Genomic DNA, 14,813 nt, shown 5'->3' on the forward strand with positions numbered 1-14,813 from the left:
AGATTTATGCGATGAACTGGTCCGCGACAAACTCGTTAGTGGTATGCTTAAGCTTCTCCTTGCGTTTACATAGAAACATAGAAAACATAGAAAATAGGTGCAGGAGTAGGCCATTCGGCCCTTCGAGCCTGCACCGCCATTCAATATGATCATGGCTGATCATCCAACTCAGTATCCCGTACCTGCCTTCTCTCCATACCCCCTGATCCCTTTAGCCACAAGGGCCACATCTATCTCTTAAATATAGCCAAAGAACTGGCTTCAACTACCCTCTGTGGCAGAGAATTCCACAGATTCACCACTCTCTGTGTGAAAAAAAACCTTCTCATCTCGGTCCTAAAAGACTTCCCCCTTATCCATAAACTGTGACCCCTTGTTCTGGACTTCCCCAACATCAGGAACAATCTTCCTGCATCTAGCCTGTCCAACCCCTTAAGAATTTTGTAAGTTTCTATAAGATCCCCCCTCAATCTTCTAAATTCCAGTGAGTACAAGCCGAGTCTATCCAGTCTTTCTTCATATGAAAGTCCTGCCATCCCAGGAATCAATCTGGTGAACCTTCTCTATACTCCCTCTATGGCAAGAATGTCTTTCCTCAGATTAGGAGACCAAAACTGTACGCAATACTCCAGGTGTGGTCTCACCAATGCCCTGTACAACTGCAGCAGAACCTCCCTGTTCCTATACTCAAATCCCCTCGCTATGAATGCCAACACACCATTCGCCAGAATGAGGCAGCAGAAATTATGTAACGCCCTCCAGGCGATGTAGCCAGTGCAATGTGCTGTTGTCAAGGGCTGTGAGGTCTACCCCTCCACCAGGGGGACGGAGGCCAGTGCAGTCGAAAATGTCATGCTTAATGACAAGGTGAGAGACGAATTACTTCGTAACACTGAACTGACTCTAAATCAAGCCGAACACGCCTGTCGCATTGCTGAAATAACGGCTTCTCACACGACGTCTGTGCTCTAGCCAGCGTGCCCAGTATAGTGTTAACCTCACAGACACCTCTTGTTGGAACAAGCGTCCCCAGCCTTCCCTGCCCTGGCAGCGGACAAGGTCTGTTGCTTGATGTCCTAATTGTAGCTATTCTCATGCTCCGGCTCTGGAGTTCTGTATTGCTTATGGTAAAATTTGCAATTTCTGCAAGAAATTCAACCACTTTGCAAAATGTTGCCGTTCCCGTGCGACTCAATCCGTCCCAAGGACGAGTTTGCACCTGTTGCACCATGAGTCTGCTGATAACGAAAGCCGTGGGTTTGAGGAGCCATCCTCCCTCTCAGCTCTCCGAAAGTGAAGATAACAGTTCCGCCATCCACTCTCTCCTCCCTTCCTCTAACGAGCAACTTGACCCTGAGGTAACCATGTTTGTGAATAACAAGCCTGTGATCGCTAAAGTTGATACCGGTGCAAAATGTAATGTCATCTCGCTGGCTGTGTTTAAAAAGATACGTAATACTGAACATATTGAAAAGGTCTTGGGCACGCTATGGGCCTACGGGGGTGTGGTTCTACACCCGCTTGCGCAAACTGATTTAAACTGCATCATAGACTCGCAGTCTCATACCCTGAACTTTTATATCGTCAAGGGGAATTCTGAGACTCTGCTTGGTATCAATGCATGCCATGATCTAGGCCTCGTCTACTTTGGCCGCGCGGTCCATCACCTCTTTCTCGCTGAGGGCCCCACTCAGCAGATACTCTCTCAATATGGAGAACTGTTTAACGAGGAGCTTGGCAAGCTGCCCCTCAAGTACAACATCGCTATTGATCCCCAAGTCACTCCTGTGGTTCGCGCACCACATCGTGTTCCGCATGTCATGCGTGACAGAGTACACAACGAACTCAAGCGGATGGTCTCCCTGGGTGTCATTGCTGAAGTTACTGACCCGTCTGACTAGGTTTCCACCATGGTGGTTGCAACGAAGAAAAACAAGGAGGAAATCCGTATCTGCATCAACCCCAGGGACCTCAACACAGCTATCAAACACCCGCACTACCCTATGCGAACGGTAGAGGAAGTTGCTGCTCAAATAGGCGACGCATTGGTATTCTCCGTTCTGGATGCCAGAAATTCGTTCTGGCAGATTCCGCTGGACCCAGACTCGTCCAACCTTACTACGTTCGGCACCACCTTTGGCCGTTACAAATTCCTGAGGATGCCCTTTCGCATCAACGCTGCCAGCGAGGGTTTCCAGCGCACGATGGAACAACTGTTTGTGGGGTATCCATGCACCATCATTATTGATGACATTCTCAACTACGGGCGCGACTTGGCTGAGCATGACGTCAATCTAAAGAAAGTGCTAGACCGTGCCAAAGTCATTCAGCTCAAACTCAATCCCCTGAAGTGCACGTTTCGGGTCCCGGAAGTTACCTACATCGGCCATGTTTTCACAAGTGATGGCCTCAGACCAGACCCTTCAAAGACTGCTGCTATCAATGAATTGCCGGCTCCTACTGACGTTACGACTCTACAAAGGTTCCTTGGAATGGTCAACCACCTAGGAAAATTCATTCCCAACCTCTGCGATATATCTGCCCCCCTGCGGGAACTGATACACAAAGACGCTGCATGGTCCTGGTATCCGCAGCACCAAAGAGCTTTTGATATCCTTAATTTGCAACTGGCTAGCGCACCCACCCTCGCATATTGGTTAGCGTGGACAGAGCCATTTACAGACGCAACCATCAACATCCTCCAGTGAAGGAACCGTATCCTGCGACTCCACATCCAGAGGTCTCGCATTTTGCATACCCTCCCACTACCAGGCTGGCTGCTCCACTACCGGAGACTGCATCCCCCACTGCCTCTCCACGGCGTTTGGCGCCCAACTCGACTACTTCACCACCTCCACCCGACGGGTCTCCAGTGCCGTCCCCGGTCACACCCCCGGTCCCCTCCCCATTCACTTCACCCGTGAAGCGAGGAGATGCAGATTCGTACCGCACACGCGCCGGTCGGGTCTGCAGGCCACCCATTAGATATGGCGATTTTGTGTAACCATCTATACTTCCCCATATGCGATATTAATGTTTCGGCTACTATAGTGTTTAGCCACCATGTTTCCACGTATCTATGCTTTATTTGTTTCTACAAGGAAAGATGTAGATAGGTTATTTCCTACTAACCAATTGTAGCGCTTGTTAGTAGTTGCCCTGCCTAATATGCGATATATATTACCAAGAGCTTGCTTACGTAGGACTGTTGGAGTAGCTGGTAGTCGCTGTGACGTCTTGTAGATCAATGCTGTAAGTGGACTTTAATAAATATGTGTTCATTATTAAAGTGGACTTTAATAAACATGTGTTGCATTTCGACGTATGTACGACTCCACTCATTACACCAAGTAAAGAATCAAACATTTCTCCGAATTATACCCTCATCTGCCAACTTCTTATTGATTCTAGATTCCTTATCAGGACCTGTATTTTTTGCCCATACCTAATTGCCCTTGAGTAGGAAATGGAGGGCTCTATCTGTGTCCCTTTGGAATGTTTTTGTACCTTCACAGCGTATGTTTCCAACTATCACATCATCAGCAGTGTTGGGGACACTGCAGCCTGACCCTTCACCTATATTGTGAATTGTAATGGAGCAGAAAGCCGGCCATTCTGATGGTAACAATGAATAAAGCCGGCACCGGTCCTGTATCATTCTGATGGTGACAGTTTGTCAACCAGACAATGATCTGTTTATTTCTATTCATTCCCTTTTATCCTTTAACCAATCGTCTATCCACGCAAATACACCACTTCCCCCTCCATGGGCTCTTTGAATAACAAAACTTATTGTGTAGCACATTATCTTTTGCATTTTGACTATTCAAATGTGCTCTTTTCACAGGTTACTGTGAAATTGTAATTCTCTGCCACAGAAGGTAGTTGAGGCCAGTTCATTGGCTATATTTAAGAGGGAGTTAGATGTGGCCCTTGTGGCTAAAGGGATCAGAGGGTACGGAGAGAAGGCAGGTACGGGATACTGAGTTGAATGATCAGCCATGATCATATTGAATGGCGGTGCGTACAGGCTCGAAGGGCCGAATGGCCTACTCCTGCACCTATTTTCTATGTTTCTATGTTACCGCTTATCTACTAGTTATTTCATCAAAGCTCCACAAAAATTCGTAAAGATACCAACTCCGCCTTTTCATTAAATTTTCTAAGCGCCCTGTTACAAATTGCTTTATATGGATTCTAATATTTTCACAATATCTGACAGCCCTGTAATGAATTACTCTCCTGCTTTATCTTCATTCTTGGATAATCATTATTATATTTTCCATCTTCCAATCCACTGGACAGTTCTGAACTATAAAGAACTACCTCAGGTTGATAATATTAAATTCAATTTCTCTGGAGCCAACTCTTTTAAAGAAACAGACTAGACACTTTATCCGATTTTGGTCTCATTAATTTTTTCCGATTGGTTTCATTTAGTATTATTGACAACTTTGAATATTTTACTTATTGGATACTAATTTGCAGCACTCCACAATTCCTGGTCTATTTTCATTTCATATGCAAGATATTTGGTGAATATCCCTTATTAAATTGCCCCTGTCAGTGTCGATGTGCCATCGCTTAGTCGCCTCTAGTCCCTCAAGCTCCATTAAGTTTGCTTTCATAGTCATAGAGGCATAACGTGATACAGTGTGGAAACAGGCCCTTCAGCCCAACCTGCCCGCACTGGCCAACATGTCATGAACATCTCCCTTTTTACATGCTTGTGGAAGCTCCCACAGCTTTGTTGTTCTTGCGAGCTTTCTTTTTCACCTCCGTATTAATTTGTTGATAATCCATTCACAAGATGTGATACTCTCCAAATCCACAGGCTCTTTGTAAATTATGAGGCACTTCTGTCAATGACCTGAAACGTAACCTTGTTTCTCTTCCCAAAGATGCAGCCTGATTTGTTGAGTATTTCCAGCATTTTCTGTTTTTATTTTCGATGTCCTGCACACAGTTTTGTTTTATTTTCATGGGAGCTAACTACTTACTTGACGTCTCAATGAAATGTTCTAATTGTTGAGACTTTGGACTTTTTTTTAATATTTGTGTCGATGATCATATCTTTATATCAACCCTTTTCTATGCACCTCAGTAAACTCTGCTTCCTTATCTATTTAACTGTTTAACTGCATTTATAACTATAAGAATGTAAACAATAATTATAATTCTAAGAGTATAAGTTGGTCAAAACTCACTTGGGCCTGTTCCACAGTGAATGATCTTGTCTGATCCTGACCCTTGTCTATTTTCCTGCTTGGGCCACAAATCCTTTGCTTCCAAATATCTTTGATCATACTCGGTGAATGAGGATGCAGAGCATCTGAGATAAAGAAGTTCAAACATTTATCATCCTCTTCATGAAGAAATCTCTCATCTCATTCCCAAATTGCCAATTATTTATCTAAAAAATATATCTCATGGTTCCAGACTAGAGAAAACAACTCTCTTCTTCTTCTTCTGTCGTATGCCTTTTAGACCTGCAGCTCCGATGAGGCGAGCCAGGCCAACATGTCATCGTCCAGCTCAATCAGACCTCGTTCACCGGCCGGTATTTGGGGCAACTGGTGACTATGTGCTCCACTGTCTGTGTGGGGTCCCCACACTCGCAGAAGGCACTGTCCACGAAAACAACTCTCAGCATCAACCATATCAGTCTCTCTCAGATTTTGTCCTTACTTAATGTCAAATAACGTAAAACATCCAGTTTACTTTATTGTTATATGTACAGAGGTACAGTGAAAAACTTTTGTTGACGCTAACCAGTCAATGGAAAGATAACCCAGCCTTAATTAGCACAAAACTGAAAAGACGATTGAATCAAATCCTTGTGCTATTTGTCTAAATATCTATTTAATTAACCCCCCTCCCCCACACACACATATCAGAGTGTAGCTAACCATGCAGAGTAATGAAACAGCTTTAACTGGCCTCTCTTACTGGGAACCTACTCATTCTCCAATGGCTCTTCAAATGCCAAAGGTTTTCCCATGACCAATACTTTTCTTTATTACTTCAGGTGTTCCAGTCCCTGGACACTGTGTACACTTCACTGTCGAATTAATGATCCTTTGTTCTTGATGCAAAACTTAAATCTAGTCATTCTTCATCTAATTGGATCTATTCAGAGCATTATTCCCCAACTACCAGAGCTGAACCAGTCAAGGGGTCATGATTTCACTTTCAGTCTGTGGCTTCTCATCAGAACCACTTTAAAGAACAAACTGTTTGTGTCCTTGTGTTTCTTTGATGGTGTGAGATGTTTATGTAATAAGTGGAAAAACTGTGGAACAGAGACTTGGCTCAGTGATCGGTGCGAGTTTGTGGACCGGGTTCAATGTCTGTGGAGGTTGGAGGAGTGTTTTAATACCTTTATTACCTTAGGTTTTTCTATTTCTTTTCCCGTCACTGAAGTGAACAAATAACGTGGGTGGATGAAGAAGGGCCATGCTATGATGTTCCGGCTATGACTAGTGTAGAGTAGGTTTGACAGAGAGAGGGATCTTTGCATGTGGCCTTTTCATAGAAACATAGAAAATAGGTGCAGGATGCCATTTGGCCCTTCAAGCCAGCATTGTGATTGTGATCATGGCTGATCATCCACAATCAGTAACCTGTGCCTGCCTTCTTCCCATATCCCTTGATTCCACTAGCCCCTAGAGCTCTATCCAACTCTCTTTTATATTCATCCAGTGAATTGGCCTCCACTGCCTTCTGTGGCAGAGAATTCCACAAATTCACAGCACTCTGGGTGAGAAAGTTTCTTCACAACTCAGTTTTAAATGGCCTCCCCTTTATTCTTAGACTGTGTCTCCTGGTTCTGGATTCCCCCAACATTGGGAACATTTTTCCTGCATCTAGCTTGTCCAGTCCTTTTATAATTGTACACGTCTCTATAAGATTCCCTCTCATCCTTCTAAACTCCAGTGAATACAAGCCTAGTTTTTCCAATCTTTCCTTATTTGACAGTCCCTCCATCCCAGGTGGGAATGTGGGAATAAGGGGATTTCGTTTTATGAAATAAAAATAGATATAGGAAAATGAAGGCATACATTTAATAGTTCATTTTCACTGTGACCCAGGAGGCATAACACTCAAAGAAAACCTTTTAAAATCTTGAAAAAACAAACTGCTGGAGGAACTCAGCACATCAATCAATCTGCGGATTGATATGGACAGGCGATGTTTCGGATCAAGATCCTTCTTCAAGAATGTTCTCTCTGCTACAATGTAGGAACAAATATGCGCAACAGAGAACAGCCAAGCTCACAAGCTCTCTTCACCTTGTCAGGTATCGTTAGGCAAGGAGGGAGATTGAGTTACAAAGTCAATTGTCAAGACAGCCAGAGTTACACTCAAAGTTTTAGAAACATAGAAAATAGGTGCAGGAGGAGGCCATTTGGCCCTTCGAGCCAGCACCGCCATTCAATGTGATCATGGCTGATCATTCTCAATCAGTACCCCGTTCCTGCCTTCTCCCCATACCCCCTGATTCCGCTATCCTTAAGAGCTCTATCTAGCTCTCTCTTGAATGCATTCAGAGAATTGGCCTCCACTGCCTTCTGAGGCAGAGAATTCCACAGATTCACAACTGACTGAAAAAGTTTTTCCTCATCTCTGTTCTAAATGGCCTAGCCCTTATTCTTAAACTGTGGCCCCTTGTTCTGGACTCCCCCAACATTGGGAACATGTTTCCTGCCTCTAACGTGTCCAACCACTTAATAATCTTATACGTTTCGAGAAGATCCCCTCTCATCCTTCTAAATTCCAGTGTAGACAAGCCTAGTCGCTCCAGTCTTTCAACATATGACAGTCCCGCCATTCGGGGAATTAACCTAGTAAACCTACGCTGCATGCCCTGAATAGCAAGAATATCCTTCCTCAAATTTGGAGACCATAACTGCACACAGTACGCCAGGTGCGGTCTCACTAGGGCCCTGTACAACTGCAGAAGGACCTCTTTGCTCCGATACTCAACTCCTCTTGTTATGAAGGCCAACATTCCATTGGCTTTCTTCATTGCCTGCTGTACCTGCATGCTTCCTTTCAGTGACTGATGCACTAGGACACCCAGATCTCTTTGTATGTCCCCTTTTCCTAACTTGACACCATTCAGATAATACTCTGCCTTCCTATTCTTACCACCAAATTGGATAACCTCACACTTATCCACATTAAACTGCATCTGCCATGCATCCGCCTACTCACACAATCTGTCCAAGTCACCCTGCAACTTCATAGCATCTTCCTCACAGTTCACACTACTATCCAGCTTTGTATCATCTGCAAATATGCTAATGGTACTTTTAATCCCTTCATCCAAGTCATTAATGTATATTGTAAATAGCTGCGGTCCCAGCACCGAGCCTTGCGGTACCCCATTAGTTACTGCCTGCCATTCTGAAAGGGACCCATTTATCCCCACTCTTTGCTTTCTGTCTGTCAACCAATTTTCAATCCATGTCAGTACTCTACCTCCCATACCATGTGCTCTAATTTTGCCCACTAATCTCCTATGTGGAACCTTGTCGAAGGCTTTCTGAAAGTCGAGGTACACCACATCCACCGGATCTCCCCTGTCAATTTTCCTAGTTACAGCCTCAAAGAATTCCAGAAGATTAGTTAAGCCTGATTTCCCCTTCGTAAATCCATGCTGACTTGGAACGATCTTGTTACTACTATCGAAATGCTCCGCAATTTCGTCTTTTATAATTGATTCCAGCATCTTCTCCACCACTAATGTAAGACTAACTGGTCTATAATTTCCCGTTTTCTCTCTCCCTCCTTTCTTAAAAAGTGGGACAACATTAGCTACCCTCCAATCCACAGGAACTGATCCTGAATCTATAGAACATTAGAAAAGGATCACCAATACGTTCACAATTTCTAGCGCCACCTCCTTAAGTACCCTGGGATGCAGACCATCAGGCCCTGGGGATTTATCAGCCTTCAGTCCCATCAGTCTACCCAACACCATTTCCTGCCTAATGTGGATTTCCTTCAGTTCCTCCGTCACCCTATGATCTCTTGCCACTAGAACATCTGGGAGATTGCTTGTATCTTCCTTTGTGAAGACAGATCCAAAGTACCGGTTCAACTCATCTGCCATTTCCTTGTTCCCCATAATAAATTCCCCTGCTTCTGTCTTCAAGGGACCCACATTTGCCTTGACTATTTTTTTCCTCTTTACATATCTAAAAAAGCTTTTACTATCCTCCTTTATATTATTGGCTAGTTTACCCTCGTACCTCATCTTTTCTCCCCGTATTGCCTTTTTAGTTATCTTCTGTTGCTCTTTAAAAGAGTCCCAATCCTCTGGCTTCCCACTCTTCTTTGCTATGTTATACTTCTTCTCTTTTATTTTTATGCTGTCCTTGACTTCCCTTGTCAGCCACGGGTGCCTCTTACTCGCCTTAGAATCTTTCCTCCTCTTTGGGATAAATTGATCCTGCAACTTCTGCATTATTCCCAGGAATACCTGCCATTGCTGTTACACCATCTTCCCTGCTAGGGCCTCCTTCCAGTCAATTCTGGCCAGCTCCTGCCTCATGCCTCTGTAATCTCCTTTGCTATACTGTAATACTGACACTTCCGAATTTCCCTTCTCCTTCTCAATTTGTAGAGTAAAACATCATATTGTGATCACTGCCTCCTAATGGCTTTTACCTCGTCCCCTTATCAGATCAGGTTCATTACACAACACTAAATCCAGAATTGCCTTCTCCCTGGTAGGCTCCAGTACAAGCTGTTCTAAGAATCCATCTCGGAGGCACACCACAAACTCTCTTTCCTGGGGTCCATTACCAACCTGATTTTCCCAGTCTACCTGCATGTTGAAATCTTCCATAACCACCGTAGCATTACATTTGCGACATGCCAATTTTAGCTCCTGATTCAACTTGCACCCTATGTCGAGGCTACTGTTTGGGGGCCTGTAGATACCTCCCATTAGGGTCTTTTTACCCTTACAATTCCTCATTTCTAGATCCCCTCTCATCCTTCTCAACTCAGTGAAAAGCCGAGTCTTTTCAATCTTTCCTCATATGTCAGTCCCACCATCCCAGGGATCAATCTCGTGAACCTACGCTGCACTGCCTCAATTACAAGGATGTCCTTCCTCAAATTAGGAGACCAAAACTGTACACAATACTCCAGATGTGGTCTTACCAGGGCCCTATACAACTGCAGAACCTCTTTAGTCCTATACTGAAATCCTCTTGTTATGAAGGCCACATTCCATTAGCTTTCTTCACTGCCTGCTGTATCTGCATGCCAACTTTCAGTGACTGGTGTACAAGGACACCCAGGTCTCGCTGCACCTCCCCCTTACCTAATCTGACACCATTGAGATTATAATCTGCCTCCTTGTTTCTGCCGCCAAAGTGGATAACCTCACATTTATCTATATTATACTGCATCTGCCACGCATCTGCTCACTCACTCAACCTGTCCAGGTCACCCTGCAACCTCCTAACATCCTCTTCACAGTTTACACTGCCACCCAGCTTTGTGTCATCCGCAAACTTGCTAGTGTTGCTTCTAATTCCCTCTTCCAAATCATTAATATATATGGTAAACAGTTGTGGCACCAATACCGAGCCTTGCGGCACTCCACTTGCCACTGCCTGCCATTCTAAAAAGGACCCGTTTACTCCTACTCTTTGCTTCCTGTCTGCCAACCAATTTTCTATCCATGTCAACACGCTACCCCCAATACCATGTGTTCTAATTTTAGTCACCAATCTCCCGTGCGGGACCTTATCACAGGGTTTCTGGAAGTCTAGATACACTACATCCACTGGCTCCTCTTCATCCATTTTACCTGTTACGTCCTCAAAAAATTACAGAAGATTAGTCAAGCATGATTTTCCTTTCATAAATCCATGCTGATTTGGACTTATCCTTTTACTGCTATTCAAATGCACCGTTATTACCTCTTTAATAATTGACTCCAGCATCTTTCCCACCACCGAAGTCAGGCTAACTGGTCTGTAATTCCCCGTTTTCTCTCTCGCTCCTTTCTTGAAAAGTGGGATAACATTAGCTATTCTCCAATTCACAGGAATTGATCCCGAATCTATTGAACATTGGAAAATGATCACCAATGCGTCCACTATTTCTAGAGCCACCTCCCTGAGGACCCTGGAATGCACACCATCAGGCCCAGGGGATTTATCATCCTTCAGTCCCATTAGTCTACCCAATACTATTTCTCGCCTAATGAAAATTTCTTTCACTTCCTCTACCCCCCTAGATCCTCTGTCCTCCAGTACATCTGGGAGATTGTTTGTATCTTCCTTAGTGAAGACAGATCCGAAGTACCTTTTCAACTCTTCTGCCATTTCCTTGTTACCCATAATAATTTCACCCGTGTCTGCCTTCAAGGGACCCACATTTGACTTTGCTACTCTTTTCCTCTTAACATATCTAAAGAAGCTTTTACTGTCCTTCTTTATATTCTTGGCCAGCTTCCCCTCATACTTCATCTTTTCAGCCAGTATTGCCCGTTTTGTTACCTTCTGTTGTCCTATGAAAGTTTCCCAATCCAATGGCTTCCGGCTACTCTCTGCTGTGTTATACATCTTTTCTTTTAGTTTTATTCCATCCCTAACTTCCCTTGTCAGCCACCGTTGCCTCCTACTCCCCTTAGAATCTTTCTTCCTTTTTTGGAATGAAATGATCCGGATTATGCCCAGAAATTCCTGCCATTGCTGTTCCACCATCAATCCTGCTAGGATCCCTTTCCAGTCTACATTAGCCAGCTCATGCCTTCATAGTCCCCTTTGTTCAACTGCAACACTGACACTTCCGATTTAACCTTCTCCTTCTCAAATTGCAGATTAAAATTAATCATATTATGATCACTACCTCCAAGTGGTACCTTTACCTCGAGTTCTCTTATCAAATCTGGTTCATTGAACAACACTAAATACAGAATTGCCTTTTCTCTGGTAGGCTCCATTACAAGCTGCTCTAAGAATCCATCTCGGAGACACTCTACAAACTCTCTTTCTTGGGGATTCACCACATCTTTGGTTCTTCAAGGATTTGATATCAATCAGGGCATCTGTGCGATGACCGTATGAATGCCTGATATGATTTATCCCAACATTTGAACAAGTGGTTGATGACCCCACACTGGAAAACGATCAGAATTTCGAAATGAAATAAACAGAAAATGCCGGAAATCGTGACACATTGTGGCTGATACACTGTATCCCTCTTTCTCCACTGATGTTGCCTGACCTATTGAGCATTTTCTGTTTTTATTTCAGATTTCCAATAGTTTTGATATTGGATCAGAATTACGAACCTAGACCTGCCTCATGATTTTCCATTTCTCCCACAGGCTGATGAAGCTGATGGTGGTCACTGCTTCCTCCTCAGCTGACGGAGACCACACCAACCAGGAACCAAACCTGGCAGCCTGTGGTCCAGGCTCACATTGTGCTGTGCACAATTCCTTAAAACCAAACACAGGATAGAGACACTAGAGACTGTTGCTATTGGACTAGATATTATAAGATTGGCGCATGGGAATGCCACAACCCGCAGTTTCCCCTACTGGTTACACATCATCGTGAATTGATTTCCTCGTCACTGGGTCTAAATCTTGGAACCCCTCGGCGTCGGCACCATGGGAGCATCTTCACCAGAAGGATTGCATTGGTTCAAGATGACAGCTCACGACCATTTTCTGAAAGGCTGTTAGAGGTGACCAGTAAATGCTGGCTACGACAGGATGCATAGATGCTGTAAAAACGCACATTAGAATCAAGGAATAGAGAATTAAGGTAATGAAAAAAGCAGAGGAGTGGAGGAAATTTGAGTCAGATCAGAACAATGAATGGCCCATTGTTCTTTACAAACTGCTGAAGTAGACATTCCCTCCACAGACGCTGTCTGACCCGCTAAGTTTCTCCAGTTCAGTTTGCTCAAGATTCCAGCATCTGCAGGACCTTATGTCTACAAAGTTTTTTTAACCCATTTGCTGATTGTGAGGCTTTGCTGGTCAAAACATGGAACTGCAGATGCTGTTTTACATAAAACCACACCAAGTGCTGGAGTAACTTAGTGTGCAATTCACAAACAACACCGGCTATTCAGCGCTATGGGTGTCTGGAAGTCTGCCCAAAAATGTGGCCCCTCGCCATTTACGAACTGTGTTTTAAAAAAAATCAAAGCATTGCCTGTCTTGCCTCCCAACTTCAGTCTGAATAAGGGCCCTGGCCCTAAAGCATCACTTATCCATGTCCTCCAGAGATGCTGCCTGACCTATTGAGTTATTCCCGCAACTCAATGTTTTTGTTTTGTTTAGTTTACTTTAGTTTGGTTTATTGTCATGTGTAGTGAGGTACAGTGAAAAGCATTTCGGTGTATGCTATCCAGTCAGCGGAACGACTTTCCGTGAATACAGTCATAAACCAACGTCTGCAGTTCCCCTGTGTCTCACAACAAAGGAGCCGACTGCATTCAAAACTGTTTCATTAGCTTTGAAACACTTGGGACTTTCTGAGGCAATATGGAAATACAAGGATAGCCTTTGTGTCTGCCTTAGGCTTCAACCAGAATTGATGAATTCTAAAGCTATTTACAGGGGCAAGGAAAATAGTGGGATTTTCTGGTGAGTAACTGGGTTATGAAACCTGCTGGGTTAAATATAAAAACTGCGATTAATTAAAATGCGCGTGAGGGTCCTGGATCTTGCACTATAATCATCATCACAACATTAGAGACTCCTTTCATCGTGGAGATTAAATCACCAAATTAGGAATCAACTAGTTTGCTCCACTGGAGGTGCAGCTGGTGAGCTTGCCGCCAATAGGAGGGCTGATGGTGCACTGGCCAATCCCAGCAGACATGACATCACCACCTATCTATGTTAACCATTCTCTGTCAGGCCACTTGGCTGCATTCAGAGACCACAGCAGACATCTTTGCAGTAAACTGCAATTAAACAAAAGCGCCACACCAACCAGACAGATACTGATTATAGACACAAAAAGCTGGAGTAACTCAGCGGGACAGGCAGCATCTCTGGAGAGTAAGAATTGGTGATGTTTCGGGTCGAGACCCATCTTCAGACTCCTGAAGTGGGAGGAGTTGATGGAGAAGTTGTTGAGAGCAGGGACCAGCTCCGCTAGGCGGAGGAGAGTGTTGGTAGAAGGAAATTGGCTGGTTCTGCAGTTGAGGAAAAAATGGAAGGCTTTAAGGTATTCCTGGTGGAGGATGGGGGTGTGGAGTAATTGAACGTCCATTGTGTCTCGATCCGAAATGTCACCCATTCCTTCTCTCCAGAGAAGCTGCCTGGACCGCTGAGTTACACCAGCATTTTGAGTTTATCTTTGGTGTAAGCCAGCATCTGCAGTTCCTTCCCACACAACTATACAGACACTATTCATCTTGCACACATTTTTCATTCTCTTTCCTCGCTCCCGCTCTCTGCATGACGTTTTACAGCCATGGGCTGCAGAGCAAATAAACCTGTAAATCAGTAAAATCCAAATAAGAGAAAAATGCCAGTTCTTTCAGGACAAGACTGTGATGTTGGGCAGAATAGCCTCCTCTTTCTTCTCTATTCTTCAGTGATCCAAAGACTCACATTCTAAGGCGGGTGGTAGTGACAAGAAAGAAATTAGACAAGGCAATGTTATCCCTGCCTGCCATACAGTCTGAGGAGGGGTCTCGACCCGAAACGTCACCCATTCCTTCTCCCCAGAGATGCTGCCTGTCCGCTGAGTTACTCCAGCTTTTTGTGTCTATCTTTGTGCCATACAGTATACTTGGTATTCCTTTGTTAAATT

Source organism: Rhinoraja longicauda, chromosome 40, assembly GCF_053455715.1.
Source record: "Rhinoraja longicauda isolate Sanriku21f chromosome 40, sRhiLon1.1, whole genome shotgun sequence".
NCBI lineage: Eukaryota > Metazoa > Chordata > Chondrichthyes > Rajiformes > Arhynchobatidae > Rhinoraja > Rhinoraja longicauda.